A 16783-nucleotide genomic window follows, 5' to 3' on the forward strand; every position below is an offset into this window, starting at 1 on the left:
ACAGATACTCTAGAGCATAAACTTTTGTGGGCAAAGACCCACTTCCAGCCCTATGATTCTATGATATTGAACATTAAGCATATTTTAGTGTAGCTGAGCTGCGCGCGATCGAAACATGGCACTTTTGAAGTGCCACAGGCAGCAGCGTGCTAGCGTGGCAGTGAATATTCATTTCAGCACTTCATTAGTATCCTCCAATTTGGCCATTAGCATGGCCATTTTGAAATTTTGGCCAAACATGGCCACAGCCGCTGTGTCTACACTTGCATTCCTCTTTCAAAAGAGGCATGCAAATGAGGGAAAACAAAAATGCAAACGAGGCACTGATTTACATATTCTGGTACCTCATTTGCATATTCTCCTTTCCAAAAAAAAAAACCAAAAGCAGTGTAGATGGGGCTTTTTTGAAAACAAACCCCCTCCTCAGTGCCTCATTTGCTTTTCAGTTTCCCTCATTCGCATGCCCCTTTTGAAAGAGGAATGTAAGTGTAGACACAGCCACAGACACCCCCAAATGCATTGCAGGGCTCCGATGGCACAAAGGGAACTGAAGCAAAAGTTAATACTCACTCTGCAAGAACCTCTACGTTGTTAGTTATGAGAAATTTGTATTTTTTCCTGGTCTTGTTCCAGACCAACTCCTCTGCATGTGTAGATCCAACCAAAAGATTCCCTGGTGTTGAGGAAAAGAGGTGAATAATACTGCACAAGAGACACACAAGCTTCCTGCCCCTGCTGACTGAGCAGGGTATTTTGCCTTTCGCTGAGCAGAGACACTGTTTGGGGACTTCTGTTTTCTAGATGTAGTGTTTGTAAAGATCTACAATGATCCCTTTGCCTAAGGCTTCAGCACTTTTGACTTGGGATACTTACATTTCTGGAGGTTTAAAAACCAAAGACAAACTAGGACAGATATGTTCCACAGTCTACAAGAAATGTTCCTGCAGCCTAAAAATTGCTTCTGCATATTTTAAAGTATGTGGTATGTGCCGATCTATTCCCAGTAATAGAGCAGGCTGTCGAATAACCTGTGATTTGGCCAGCAATTTAAAATATGTAAAACACTTCGATATCCTGCTTACATTACTTTCAGGCTGAACGGAAATAAGCTTCCTAATTCATAGCGTAAGCGGCCCAGTTCTGTACATTGTCTGGCATTTGGAATTCCTGTTGGTTTCAGACTGCTTGCAGGAGCAGATCAAAATTCAGGAGAAGCTTCACTGTGCTACTGGATAATAATCAAAATTGCATATAACATGTTTACCTATACAGGTTTGTGCTTTTAATTATCAAAATTGAAAAGCACAAAATAGGTCCTGGCTACATTAATACCCCTTTCAGTTCGATTGATCAAGATTTCCCAGTCAAGGAAGCCCACCAGTACGGTGCACATAAGAAGAGATCAGGTATGGGTAGGTTCAAAACTTTCCTGTCCAACAGTATGGTCATACCACATACATCCCACGCTCTGCCAGGGAACCTTGTGGTAACAAAGAGAATGATGAATCATCAGAAAGGTATCACAGTGAAGCGCGACTGACAGAGACACTTAATCCACAACAGTGTGCACTAACAGGCAGATCATGCTGCCTGGTAAATAGAACACCAGCCCTGTCCCCTTACCCATTAGCAATCCTAGTAGCAGACGATGTCTCCCTTTGCAGCCCCTCTTTCTTTGTACAGGGCAAAAATGTAGAGTGTAGATGATGTAGAGTAATGCTGATGCCTTCCTAAACTGTGTGAGGGAGAGCTCAGGGGCCAGCACTAGTTGGTGGACTGGTCATTGAGAAATGCTGACATACAGGACCAGAAATACTTACACTACCACCAAAGAACAGAAAACAGAGGCTATGGTTTGAAAAGGATGGTGCAGGTCTCCTTGCTTGTACCCTTTCATTCCCAAAGGTCTTCAATAATACTCCTTTGAGAGGAAAGATGCAGGAGCAGCCACCCAGGGAAAGGAGTGGGAGTGGAGGAAGGGGAAATCAAGGGAATAAATTTTGGCAGGGGGCACAGCAAAATTGACCTCCCTCTGCCTAGTCCTGCCCCCCTACAGGGCACTGTTTGAACCCTCAGTCTCCCTGTAGCTTGGGAGGCACCAACCTGGCAGCAGTATTGTGGCTCTAGGGGCAGAAAACTCTCCATGGAGTCAGTGCAGGGTGAGTCTGGGTAAGAGAGAGTGAAGACACTCAGTGGGGCTCTGGTTGCCAAGCCTGGGTGCTGCAATGTGGAGCAGAGCCAGCAGGGTGGGACAGGTGGAGGCCAGGGCAATGAGGTTATGGCCAGTTACCCGTGTTCAGAGCAGGGCTGTGTGATGGTCATAACAGCGCTAGTGACCGGGGTGCCCTGCTGGGAAAGTGAAGGGGGAAAGCTGAAGATCTGAGTCAGGGTGAGCAATGGCAGAAAAGTTTAGCAGAAGTTTGTTCTTGTGACAGGCGAGGCCTGTGCCTGATATGTGTGTGTGTGTTCTTTCACTTTTGTGTGGTTTCTGGCCTGGGCTAGGCAGTGCAGGAGTGAGCCATACCTACTGGTACTGATGGATGCATGTTCACAGAGTGAATCCACCCCATAGACAAAAGGTGTCATGATGTCTTAAAGGCAAATCATCCCTTTGGCTGTTCTGTCTACTGTAAAGCTCAAGCTAAAAAAAGAACAAGCCCGCTGACAGCTGAGTAACACGCTGGAGGATCCTGTCTCCCCCTGAAGAGAGTAGGTGATTGCTACGCAGTATTTCCTATTGGCTATTCAGGGATTTCAGGAAGGATTTGCTTGCACCTCGTTGGTCTTCAGTATTCCATATGTTATTAAGATACACTTGCAACAAGCCTTTGATCCATTTGTGTTGTCTGGCTTAAGTCTAGTCAACACGCAATACTCCAGCTTAAAGGCATGCTTTTAAACCCATTCAAAATCCTGTGCAAAAAGACTTAATTTTATTTAAACCTGAATTATGTTGGTTAGCTTATTGATAGAGTATTGACACAGGGGTATTTACCAGATTAACTAGAGATTTGTCTCGGGTAGGTATTATAGGTATGTTGTTAGCAGTGTTGAATTAGTACTGAAGGACGTGTCAGGGTAAAGCAATTATTTTACTTTCATAACTGATGCAGCAAACCTAAGTCCCAAGGTTATGATTTGCCAGGTCTAGAGGTGCTGAGACTCAGTGCTGGCAAGCCCTGGCCCAAATTAAGCATTGTCTGTTAGCAATATTCCCTCTAATCTTTTCCATCTGTAAACAGATTTTTTTCCCCATCTATGTGCAGAATAAACTTTTTTTTTGCATTGCAGCATGTGCAAATGTATGCCACCAGTAGAAACTCAAACCTAGCTATGGATGCTCTGCTTAATCAGCTTGGGAGCATTTGAATCTCTCTCGAGCAGATGCACAAATGCACAGCTTACAACAGGGGTGTGCAAAGTGGGAGGGTGTGCCCTGTTGGGGCATGAAATTTCACAATGGGGGCACAGTGCAATCAGCCTCCCGCGTGTGGCCTCTGCTGGCTCCCCTAATTGCCCCAGCCGCTGCCAAGGGAGTGCAGCACATAACTTATCGGAGACCACCACTCGCTTCCAGGGCATTTGATCACCCAAAGAACCCCTGCTAATTGCAGGAACAAAAAGTGGGGCCTGACATAAAAAGCTTGCTCACCCCAGCCTAAGGAAAGAGGAGTGATGCCTGTTTTCAGGATTTATGGCTACAGAGAGCATTCATCTGAAGAACTGCAAAACTATTCAGGCGAAGAAACTTGTAAGAAGAAGAACAGTTATAACCAGATCGTTCGTGCCAATTCAATCCTGTACTATCTGCAGAGTCATGACATATGTGGGTTGGACTGCTACTTTGACCACAGTTGGTTTAATGGCTTAGGATGCTGGGCCTTTACTTGCCACTAAAGACAAGTCCGAACCAGAATTCAGGATCTCAACATTTCTCCTTGTGATCATATCTACAGGTCAGAACTAGGACCTCCCCAACTTCAAAGGATTAGAATCTGACCCTAGATTTGCATACAAACTTCATGGCCAGAGTCTCTCCCTACCTTCCTGGAGACAGCTGGATTGGCAACTGGCTTAATTCTAATTTAGGATCATCACTTTTAGCAGAAAATTCACATAGACATCAATGTCAAGTTATGACTCTAAAACATTGTGTTCATATTCATGTTTTTTAATAATTTTAAACTATAAGGGCAGGCTGTCAAAGCTGTATGTGTGACAAAATTATGCACAGAAATATCCAGTCTCTCTCCCACACCCCCACAAAGCACTGGAGGTATTTTATACACAGAACTGAGAAGACGTTTTCTAATAAGAAACTTTAAGTGGAAATAAAAATTGTGGGTTTTTTTTCCATTTTTTAAATTTAAAACATATCAAAACATTACTAGAATTTGTAGTTTATCTAAAATTTGGGGACTTAATATATGAAAAATTAAAAAGAAAGGACAAAAAGATCCATTATAAACACTTTTCAGTGAAAACAAAGGTGGGCGTTTTGTGCCGCTGTTGGGTTTTCTGTTAAAAATAGCGTAAATGTGGGTGCACATCTTTGAAAATGCAGCCCATGTCTTTTAAAGGTTATGTTTATTTTCAGCATGGGCACGTATTCGTTGTTCCAGTAACTTTTTAATAACTCAGGCTATCTAGCACCAGGTTAGCATGGGTATCCTGCTGATATGTTATCAGCGCATTAGTTCTAAAAACTGTTTTTCAGTTAACATTTTTCACTGGTAAGTTAGAAAAACTGGTTTCAGTTTTTAGCAAATGTTCTTAAAATATGGCATTAACATTCCTCCAATTATGTCCTTATCAACTTAAAAAGAACCAAAGAAAATGGTAGTAAAACAAGGAGACATTGTGTCATGAATGAAAGCTGGTAAACCGTTTCCTTTTTAGACAAAGCTGAAAAGCATCTCTTTACTTGTGGCAAGCAGCACAACAGAACCTGCTATAATCATATACAGATGATGGGAATTTGTCTAATGTTTTATGGTGAATCATTGATGAGGCCTGCAGAAGGAAAATTTGTAGAAATAAAATCACCTTGACAGTAAAGCACTAGGGTCAAAAAGCAAAGTAAAGTCAATGTTCTTAGCTTTAATAAAAACAGTATGATCTGTCATCAGCACAGCATTTTTACACTCTTGGACAATGCACTCTGTGAGCTCCTGCTGGGTTTCATTTGATTTTCACCAAAATCAACAAAGGACAGCTTATAGCTAGTAATTCATTATGACAGCAGAAACGTTATAAAAATACACATGTTTAGACCCCTGTAAATAAACAGCCTGCACCGTGATTTTCAGTGCAATACAGCTTGGCTAAGCTTGGGAAAACATCAGTAAATTACCTCTTGTTTCAAACTAGGAGCATAAAGGATTTTAAAATCCAATTATCTCTATTTCTTTGCACTAAACTGGTAATGCTGTTCTTTGAGGTGACTGAAGGCACAGTCTCTGGGTAAGAAGGTAGGTAAAAATAAACATCTGTTGAAAACAGCTAACAGAACTATATGTATATTGCAGCACCATTTAAATACCAATAATGCAGGGTTACAAATCAAAACAGTATAATTAATAAATGAAAACATGGATTAAATTAGATCATCATTGATGTGGTACAATAGTCAGAGTGATATACAATTCTTTCTCTTCAGTCCCTGAATTTGCTATCATGTTAACGTGGTTAGAGTTAGAGACTAGCAAAAGGAGAACAAAGGAAAAATAGAGAGGGGTATCAGACAAACAACATTTGAAAATAAAGCATTCAATTTTACAGACTGGTAGACAAGAGAGACTCTCACAGAAAGGAAACATCTCCCACAGGCTGCTCTTGCATTAGAAAAATAAGGTTCTTAAAATATGTAATCACTTTCATAACACACAAGGTTTTAGTAAAGCTGTAGTCATCTGCAAAATAATGAAAAAAAAAGTATTCAAAGCTTTTTACAAGGTAGAAGGGCAATTTAACTGAATACAGTAGAAAACAGGCATCAGGTAGTTGAGTACTTTCCTGTTGCTATTTACTTCTCAAATCAATGCTGACATATATAAAGGTGTACACAGAAGAATGGGGGAGGAGCCAAGTTTGGTCTAGTGGTTAGAGTAGAGGACTAGAAACACATTGTTTCTGATTATTCGCAGCTCTGTCACAGACGTGTTGGTTGCTAAGCTACTTTTCAGTGGTCAAAGAATTTTCAGAGATGCTTAAGTTACTTAGGATCAATTACTTTCGATGGAGCTTCTGCTGAAATTACTTAAATACGCTGAAAAAAAAAATCCCACCTTCAGCATGCGTGAGTCTGTGCTTTCCCACATGTACAATGGAGAGAATATTTTTAGCATCATAGGAGGGAGGAGACTTAATAGCCTTCATTGTCCAAAGCAAGTAGTGATTTTCAAGTACACTGCTTTCTGAGTGCTCTAATCTAAGATACTTTGATTTACAGGAAGTGCAGAACCGGTCACACTTAAAAATGAAAATTAAGTTTTCAAAGGAGTTCACATACATAATTATAATCTAGATAAGACTTAAATCTGCCATGAGTGCAGGGAAGTGGACTAGATGACCTCTTGAGGTCCCTTCCAGTCTTATGGTTCTATATATGGTAATGAGGTCCACGAAGGTATCTGCATGTTTTAAATATCTATCTATAAAATACCCCTATATGCTGGAAAAGAACTTGTTGTCTACAACATCCACATGGATTTTGAGGCACAGAGACACTGACTTTGCTCAAAGTCATACCAAAGATCTATGGTGGCATAGAGAACTGAACTTAAATTCCAGCTAGAATCTTAATCAATAGACCAGACTTCTTCCCCACACCTGAAAAAAGTGCAAATGTAAAACATTCTCTGATTACTTAACAGAATAAAGTTTTAGGAAATTTTATGAACACTGAAATATTCACTGCTCCTTGATCATGCTCCAAAACATTTTCATTCATGTTAAATAACCAAATTCACGAATATTTAAAAGAACATTCAGCTTTGTGTGGAAGCATAATGAGATGCCAGAGCTTTGGTGTGGCTTGTGGGGGGGAGGGAACAGTGTGTGAACCAGAACTATATGTTCTCATGAACATATGAGTTATGCGTTCATCTCCTGAAAAAGCAATTCCTCCTGTTCTTTTCCAGTTTCAAGTTCATGAGTTTCCATCCCCCACTTGTGCATTTGCAGAAATAGGCCAACCCTAGTTTTCCTCTAGACCATAATAGGCTTAATAATTAAGTAGACTGTGACACTATGAACAGGTCAACTGCCTCCTAAGCACCCACTTATGGTCTCAGCTCAGATGTCCTTGCTCAGTTTCCTTCTTCAGCTTGCAGCTCCTTAAATCACACTACCAAACAAGCTCTGCTCTAGCTCTGCACACCCACATTCAGGGCTGCGTTTATTAAGATAAATGTCCTTCCCTAAATAAAGTTCTCAACTCTTCAGCAAGTCTGTGTCTTTCTGTTGCTCTTTATAGGAGAACCATCTCCTCCACACCTCACTGGTTCCACTCATTAAACATCACTCCTCAACCCAAGTGTGGCGGGCAGGGTGATCTGTGCAGGGCCAGCGAGCAAGAGGCACCTGGCCATTAAAAAAGGAGACCACTGTGTTACAACCACATTGCAAACTAATGCAGCACAAGTTTTACATCAATTTAAATATGTAACACCTGATTAATTTCTTGGTGACTATTTGCAGTGAGATTAGGGATGAAGGTGGTATTTTGAAATCAAACTGATATTTCTAGCATAGTGCAAATCAAAAGCCTAGCTTTATCTTCCATTCAACAAAGCTTGTTAAGCAGGAGATGGGGAAATGGGAAATTGCAACAGAAAAACTAGTTGATAAAAAAGAGTGAGGTTCTGATCAACGTAATACACATTTGCAAAAAGTGCACCAAAACGGCACACATGATAAATGCAACAGCTCCTGTAGCTTTGGGGGCTTCTGCAGCTAGCACAGCAGCAATGTTACAATTTCATTCGGTCAGAGCGTTAGGACATGGGAGAGGACCCTGCAAAAGCCTAGCACAGGGCTTGGTAGCGGGGAATGCCAGCAGAGGAACCACCATTGTATCTACTGCACAGAGCCACACTGACCCAAAATGACAAACAGGGAGATAAGTGACCACTGCTAGACACACATCCTGTGCAGCCCCTGAAGAGCAAAGGAATCCATTGACTAGACTGAAGATTACGTTCTTTTGCCCAGTGCCTTTGGAACACAGTGCAAATCCCTAGTACGTAGACTAGCCCCCATGCCCAAGATTCAGTTCTCTTATAGCATCACATCATTAACAAGCCCATAGCTGCAAATTGTTTCCACTAGGTATTCTGACTTTAAGTGTCTGTATTGTGTGTGAGACAATGTTATATTTTCCAGAAGGATTTCAAAATATTAGCAGACAAAAGCTAGAAGGGTATTGTACTTGGATTTTTTCCCCTATTCAAACATTTCCTACCTCCTACTAGAATATATAAAACATAGATCGCATTTTTAAATAATTGGAGAACAAAAGATAGAAAGAACAGATGTCTCCTGCTCTAATCAGTTACAGTGACATAACTACGTATTCTCTCATTTCAAGTATACATTTAGCCTAAGACTGTGGGGAATGCACTGTCCAAAAACAGCTGCATGGAAGAGGTGCTGCTATTTTTCCTTCTCTTATCTAGTGCGCGCACACCCACCGCCCCCCGCCACATGCCCACCCGGTCCTGCAGGTTTGGCTTTTCTGGAGATTTTGCATATGTCTTAAATGTAGGGTTGGGCTCTTATGCCATAACAAAAATGAAGGCTCATACACCTACTAAAATATGCTGCTTTAGTGAACTGGCAAAAAGAATACCCCTAAATATTAAAAGCAATGAAATGCTGGTCCGAATAAAATCAGTGGTGGTTTTGCCATTGACTTTACCAGGGTCAAGATTTCATCAACTATATGTGAATGCTGAAGCAAAACACACAAGAAAAGATCTTAAATAAATCTCACAAATAGGAACAACTGCTTTTATTTCAGTCTTCCTGAAAGGAAAAAATGATTATGCTTTTTAGCCGTCAGAACAGAACTCAGCAGTAATTCGTTAACACATATAAAATAAAATGAAAAACAGCTCCAGAGTATGACCTTTCACTTCAGCAAAAGCTGTAGCAAGTGTACAGCAGGCCAAATTAATGCCCATTTTACTAGGCAAATAAATTCAAAAGAAGGAGTCAGTCAGCAGACTCTTTTCAGTGTGTGAGGAAACTAGATTTTTTCAGTTACAAGCAGATATTTCTGAACAGAGTATGAACCTGCAATATCAAGTAATGACATATAGCAACTGTAGGAATTTATTTCAAAACAGCTCTTTGAAAATAAAATGTATGCTGCTGATGTCAAAAAGGCATTCATTAGGGCTTTTTACCATTTATTATCAATTAGCACAACAAGATGAAAGATTTTGGAATCAAATAGCTGATTTTACTATCATTTCCCTGCTCTTTACACATTATTGTCTTCATAGACAGTATCAAAAAAATCAAACATGTCTATAATTACAGACAAACACAGTTAAAATGGCAAAGTATCTTTAAGTGTTGCTCAGTGAAATAGCATGACAAAGGGGAAAGATACTTCACAATTATTATTTCTTCTAATGTTTAATAATAAAATCCCAATAAAGATAATCCAACCCACTGAGCTAAAAAGACATCAAGTGACAAAGTACTGAAGATTTTAATTTCTACAAACATTATTTAGTGTAAATGCAGTTTGTTTTACCCGTATGTGCTTTAAGTACAGTATGTTGAAGAATATCATACACTAAGAGGAAGTATATTTACTACAGAGGAGACAGTCTGCTGTCGCTCTTCAAAAGCAGATATTTTAAAGTTTACTTTCACATGGGTTTTCACTTTTTGACCTGCTCTTGACCTGGGTAATACTTGCAGACCAGTGAGTTTAAGAAGGCCTGGGATCTATTAAAAGAGTAGTAGCTTGACTTTTACTGAGTAGCATGCTGATGGTTTAAAGTAAATGTTATGGTTTGTCACAGGAACCAATTTGGTTACCGTTTGTTCTTCCTGCCCCTGCTTGCTGATATTTTTTCAAGTGTTTTTCATTCTTTAAATTCTATACAGAAATCTGCATGCTGTTATTTTAAACTTCTGCATCTCTCCTTTGCATAGTTCATATTTAAACAGCAGGCAGTGCACCCAAAGTTTAATCCCAGTGTCATGCGGTAGAACTTGAACTCAAAGTGCACTAACACTGAGGTCATCTTTTCTGAACATTCAGTAATTATTGTGCGAAGCTAGACTTACCTGAATAGGCTACAGTTAAGGAATTCATCTGGCTAAAGTAAGGAGATGACTAACACAACACTGGATGCAAACATTTTATGTAGTGAAGATTAGTTTTAACACCTGTCTCAATCTGCACATCAGTTATTGATTTACAATAGGAAGTTTGTTAGAGATATGTCAGAACAGTACAAAATTGCAAAGAGAGCCAGGTCCAACCCCCTGCTTTTGCCCCCATTTAATTTGTTGACATACTAATGACTAATTAATTTAAGAAGATTGTTTTATTTATGCCATTTACTAAGAAAATATGATTCTAGAAGACTTTGAGTCCAATATAGTAGGTCACATTTTAAATTGCCAGGGTAATATTCTCAAGAAAAAGGAGAAGTATGAGTAAAAATAGAGGAGTAAACCAGCTTTCACCAAAGAACATAATCTAGTGCTTGACTTGTATGTACACAGAGATTAAAGCAAGCACTTGTTTGAGCCGTGTTTTTTTCCTGTATAGCACAAGGTTCAAAGATTCTCTGAGTTGTATAAATCCTGTGGCTTGTGTTTCTTTATCTGTCTCATTTTTATGTGCCACAAAACAATGAGTTTGTGTACCAACAATGACTTATGCCCCAAAGTGATATCACTTCTATAAGTTTATGTTCACAAAACTAATCACGGAGGTTCCCCAAACTCTAATGGAGTGTCAGCTGTCAAGTGCTTTTCTTTCTGCAGCATGAAGTTTATTGGCTTGATTCTTCAAAGAATTATGTCTTGTATTATATAAAGGGGATTTTCTATGGACTTTAGTCCAATATTACTGAATTTGTCAAACAAAAGAAAAGTCTCCAGGTTTATAAAGTGTTCATATCTATATATTGCATCTTTTAACATCCAGAAAGCCAAACTAGAGAGAGTTCAAGTAAGGCAGAACCACTGCCTAATTAGAATCCCTGAAAAATTCAATTATAGAAACATTAGAAATGCTGGGAAGTATTGAGGAAAGCAGGCAATGGAGATTAATTATATTCCGCAAATATTTCAAAAAGAGAAGGGCATGGAATACAAATCTAAATGACTTAAATTATCTGGAGTTAAAAAAACTGAACGGGGTGACAATATATGCAATACAGGAGAACACAGCAGAGACATTTATAATGATAGTCAAAGTTTTTTCAAAGGAAGCTACTTGAGACCAAGCTCCTAGAATGGTCATAAATTTCTACTAGCCTCCTGATCCTTCAACCTTTCAAGACAGTGAAGTCAGTGAGAGTTTATGTACCAGGGCTTTTGGGACAAAGCTCTAAGTGCTCAGGTTATTGATCAAATCATGAAAGAGTCAGATCATCCTCATCTTGGCAATAATAATTTTTAAAACAACAGAGAATGCTCAAAAGGAAGAAATTTCCATTTAGAGATCTTCCAGCATTATTCCATCTGGAGAGGGTCATGATCTATCCTACACTCCAAAAAATGTGAGAGAAGCTATCCCCCAACTCTAACCTGAGACCCCACCCAATTTCTCCTATGTACATCAGCTCCAGCTGGATTATTTCAGACTCTCACAGATTTTGTGGGCGGGGCAGCTTTACAGAAAACATAACACAGCCATAGGCTGTAACTGAAAAGGACTGTATTTTCTGCAGAGAGAGAGTCCCACCCACAACTGACCCAAACCTGTCTCCATCACTCAGTCTCCATCCCTTCCTGCATCACAGACTCCAGATATGCAGCTGTCAGAGCCAGGAAACTAACCAAATTAGCCATTCTTAACTATGACTCCGAAGCACGCAGCTGAATTCAGCACAAAGAGGTTACATTCAGCTTGAGGGGTAGGGGAATTATTCATTGAGATGGAAAAGTGAGACTGATCCTGCAGTGGAGATAGAAAAACAAATAGAGAGAGAGAAATAGTTTGGCTTACTGTGGGACTTTTCAGCTTGTTAATTGCTGTGGGACACTGCAGAGAGGGGAATAAGCAAAAGATTGTTCAATTAACTCCTGTAAAATTAGAGACAGCCTTAAGTCACAAAAGTAGGATTTAGATCCAGATGTGAATTTCAGGCTCCCAGCAGTTCAGTGCCATTTCACCTAGAATCTGTGTCCAGAACACTTCAATACTAAAGCCTACTCACACTGTTTGGATCCAATTTTAAAGCATGTCTCAATTTTAAATGTTTTGGGGAGTTGTATTAAGCTCATCTGTATTTAAGATATAGAGGTATCAGTAAGCTAATTCAGATACATTAAGTATGCACTCAAACCAAGCATTTGTTGGAGTTCTGAAAGAGATTGATACATTCCTGTACTTGTATTTTTAGGTGCATCTGGAAATGAAAACCCCTTAAAAAAAAGTCCACTCTCCTGTTTTTCCAGATAGGACCATTTAAAAAAAAAAAAAAAAAAAAAGAAAAGAAAAAGAAATCCAGAAATCTGGCACCAAAAATTCTCTCACAAGATACGTGGCTCAGTCATGCTGTCAACAATCTAATATTATCTGGTCCCAAAGAAACAAGATGAATTTTGACACTAATTTCACTGGAGCCATATTTCGCCCTAGATATTTCAGTGCGGAAAATGATTTCTGCCATTTCAAGCCTACCCTCTGATGCCTGCTTTCAGGTTGCATGACAGGCAAGAGCCAGGACAAACCATCAGTAGTAAGATTATTAAGATTTCCATAAAGGATGCAAGTTTGGTGCTATTTTAAGGGAAGAGAGTGCCAGGGATTGATAGGACATAAAGGCCCAAATGACTTAAACTGAGAATAGTTCCTTTCACTGTAAAGGAGATACACCGGAAGAACAATGAAGGGAAAATAGAACTGCTAGGAGACCATCATTTCTCCACTAGCTCCAAAGCATGCACTGCCAAACCCAGCCTCTATCAAGGGGAGTTATTTTTATAACAGAGATTAATAAACAGACAAAACAGTCTTAACTCATCCTCAGTGGTAGACTTCAAGGCCACACCTCCCAGCAGACTCTGGCACTCCAAATCCTGGCAGCCCCAGTGAGCAATGCTTTTGCAGAGCAGCTGTGGGAGGCTGATTCCCTGATCACCTTACCTCAGTGAACTAACTCAGGTACTACTCCATGGCAGTTACGGCCCCATAACTCAGCCTTTCTCAGTCCTTCCTCTCAGCTGTCCTCTATCTGCTAGTGTAGCCTAGCCCTGTTTAACTAACTGAATCAGGATCACCTGCTCCAGGCCAGGGCTGCTGAGCTTAGTATATTCACAGACACCAGTTACCCTGTGATATAACATTCCATATGTTGCACCAGTTTTTCAGGGTGGTCGGGTTTCCTCCTTTCACAAACATAGCATTCAAAACAAAACTATGTTATTCTAGAATGCTCAGAGAAGAGCAGAGGAGTCTAGTCATAATTATATCAATAATTATTTTACACTTTAAGAGTTGTGACAGTTTGTAAACATGAGCAGAACAATGAAATACAATGTTATTCTAAATTTTTAGTATTATAAGATATGAAAAGAATTTGGTCTGAAAATTACACTCAGTGGCACCTGAACTGTGCCAGCATGCCTTAGCTGTTTTTCTTTGTTGTGTGTTGGAGGGAGACCCTATGTACACACCCATACCTATCCATTAAAAATTGTTTGTTATATGACAGTAATGTCTAGAGGTCTCAGCCCCATTGTGCTAATAAGAAGACAACTCCTGCCCCAAAGGATCTAAGACCTAGATCCTGAAGAATATATCTAATGCCACATGGGAAGCCAGTGTCAGCCAGAGACAGAACTGGAGATGTCTCGATCAGAGCACTAACCATTGGTCAACAATAGCTTCTATCACTCAGTACAGGTTAAAAAAAAGATTAAGAAAAAGTGATAAAAACACTATCAGGAAATAACACATGTTGGCTGGTATTGTAGTGATGTCATTTAGAAAAAAGAATTTTCACAGAAGCATGAAAGAATCAGACTTTCATCTCCCACTGACATTCAATATGTTTTGAGTACCTAATTCTCTTAGGCCACTGCAAAGATATTAGCAGTTTTTCATTGCATTATCCTTCCCCAAAATTTTTCTGTTGATAAAAAGGCATTTTCCAATGGAAAAATGTTGGAAAATATTTGACCGACTTTATCTTTACAACCACTGGTGGGCCATGATGATTATTTGAACCCCTGACAATGTGAAAATGGAAAGAAAACACATTTTATGGAAGTTAAAAACTGAAGTTCATGTCATCATTTCTGTGGTGCCCTGTTTACAGTGCTTATCTTTTCTGAGCTATTAAAGATGAGTACAGAAACCAATAGGGAAAGCCAGAAAACAGAACTTCATTCCCAGCATTCCATGAAGTTTGCCACAGGAGATAACCCAGAGCTATTTGTGTTTTTCACTGAAAGATCTCACCAGTGTTCGACTGTTTCCTAGGGAAATGACAGTTTGTGATGACTTGGTCATTGGACCTGTATACTGGTGTGTCCTTGACAACAGATGCAATAGCAGCAAGCTATCCTGAGGCTGCTTGAGAATGGTCATATCTGCAGTTGCTGGTGGGCAGTTGCTGCAGCCAGTTTTCTTCATTGGAGTTATTAAGATGGGAGCACTATTTACTGTTCTCAGCGTGGCACTAAAACCACAGATTCTTGAATTCTGTGGCTCTGACATTGGCTTCCCCTAGTCACATAATCTTTCTGCCTCAGTTTCCCATTTGTAAAATGCGTTTCTAAGTCCAGGAATTAATAATTAGTCAACAAAAATGAAGTGATTTCAAAATGGAAATTCTATGATCTTTTCAACTGGAGGAGTTCTGACCCATCACTGAGCATTGGTCTCTATTCAAGACCAAGACTTTCCTGGTGTCTTTCTGTCTGATCTCAGTATGATCATTTATCAAACTAATTGCCTTAAAGACAGGCATTCTTAGGCAATCTGTTCCCTTTCCGTACTTCCCATTACAGTCAAGGCAAGTTGTGTGTGCATAGGAAGTTAACAAATCTTTAGTCTCTCCATTTTTTTAAACAGAACTCTGAAAGCATAAATATTAACATGTAGCTCTGCTTGGCTGAATATATATGTTTGACAAGATTGTGAACAGGGAAATAATAGAAAAGTGAAATGTCAAAGGAATGAGAATATTGTATCTTTTATGTGAGAAGGTTCAATGATGAAAAACTCCTCTGAAAGTTGTCTCTGTAGCCAGAACCCACGTCAGCAATGGTACCCACAGACATAATGCTCGTGCCTCTAAGAGAAGAATGTAGTACCTAGCTATCTTCTTCATCCACGCCCTAGGAAGTTACATGTAGAATATGTCTACACCTTACACTAATTTCTCCTCCAGTGGAAAGCAGCTCTGCAATGTCTGCTATACCTCAGTAGAGAGGCTGGTGTATTAAGAGGTCAGCTGGTGTCAGGAGAAAGGTCAACAACTGTGTGTCATAGAACCTGTACTGCTGAACCTTATAGTTTCAAATTTGACCCAAACACCTAAAATGCAACTTTAACAAACTGTGGTCACCTTTTTTGAATCAAAACCCCATAATTTCTTACAGTCTTTATTTTATTTTAAAATGTTAACTAGAATAGATAAGTCAAAACTAAATCAGTCATAATGATTAGATGGTCCTCAACTGAATTTTTTCAGAATGTTCATTTTGTGGAAAAATTTTACTTTTTGTTCCATTTCAGAACAAAGAAGTCAGTATTTCCAATGGAACAGAAATTTCCGTGCCCAGTGTGCTCTATTCATAACCCAGGAGTTCTAGGCAGTTGCATTTATGTTACAATATTGAGGGACAACAACTGTGTTTCTCCTGCAGTCAGCTAGAAGTTTTGTCCCAAGATGCAGTGAAATGGAAAAGACTCATAGATGACCTATGTTCCACCCAAAGTACAAGGGTTTTAATGATGACATGATGATGATTGTTACTGAGACAGATCACTATATATTGCCATTCTGAACTCAAAATAGGGTTACTGAGCACAATAAAGAAAAAGTAATAACCATCTTCTGCTCTGAATTACACCTGTTTAGCCCTTTGACATCAGTGGTATTGTACCAGTATAACAGAGGGGAAACAATCTGGTCCCCAGAGCTTGCTTCTGCTCTGATGCCTGTTTTACATTGGTGTAAATTTGGTTATTTAAATGGAATAATTAATTAAATGAAGTGATGTAAGTGAGACCAGAGTCAGGTCTTCAATGTTAAATTTAAATATCAAGGTATGATCCAATACCCAATAATGTCAGAGGAAAGATTTCCATTGACTTCAGTGGGTATTGACTCAACGTCTACATATTTCAGTAAAATAAACCTTCAGTAGAATACAATATCTACTGCACATGTTATTATAAGCAACTGTTTATACTCCAGATGAATACAAATATCCCATTTATCAAGTGCAGTTAGCACCATTATGTCTATGTGATTATAAGTAAAGAGCTATAGTAAAGGTTAATTGATACTAATGAGTTGTAATTCTTGTAGATGGAACAATTGGGGGTATCAAGCAGTTCACACCTAGC

The sequence above is a fragment of the Carettochelys insculpta genome, chromosome 4 (assembly GCF_033958435.1).
Source record: "Carettochelys insculpta isolate YL-2023 chromosome 4, ASM3395843v1, whole genome shotgun sequence".
Lineage (NCBI taxonomy): Eukaryota > Metazoa > Chordata > Testudines > Carettochelyidae > Carettochelys > Carettochelys insculpta.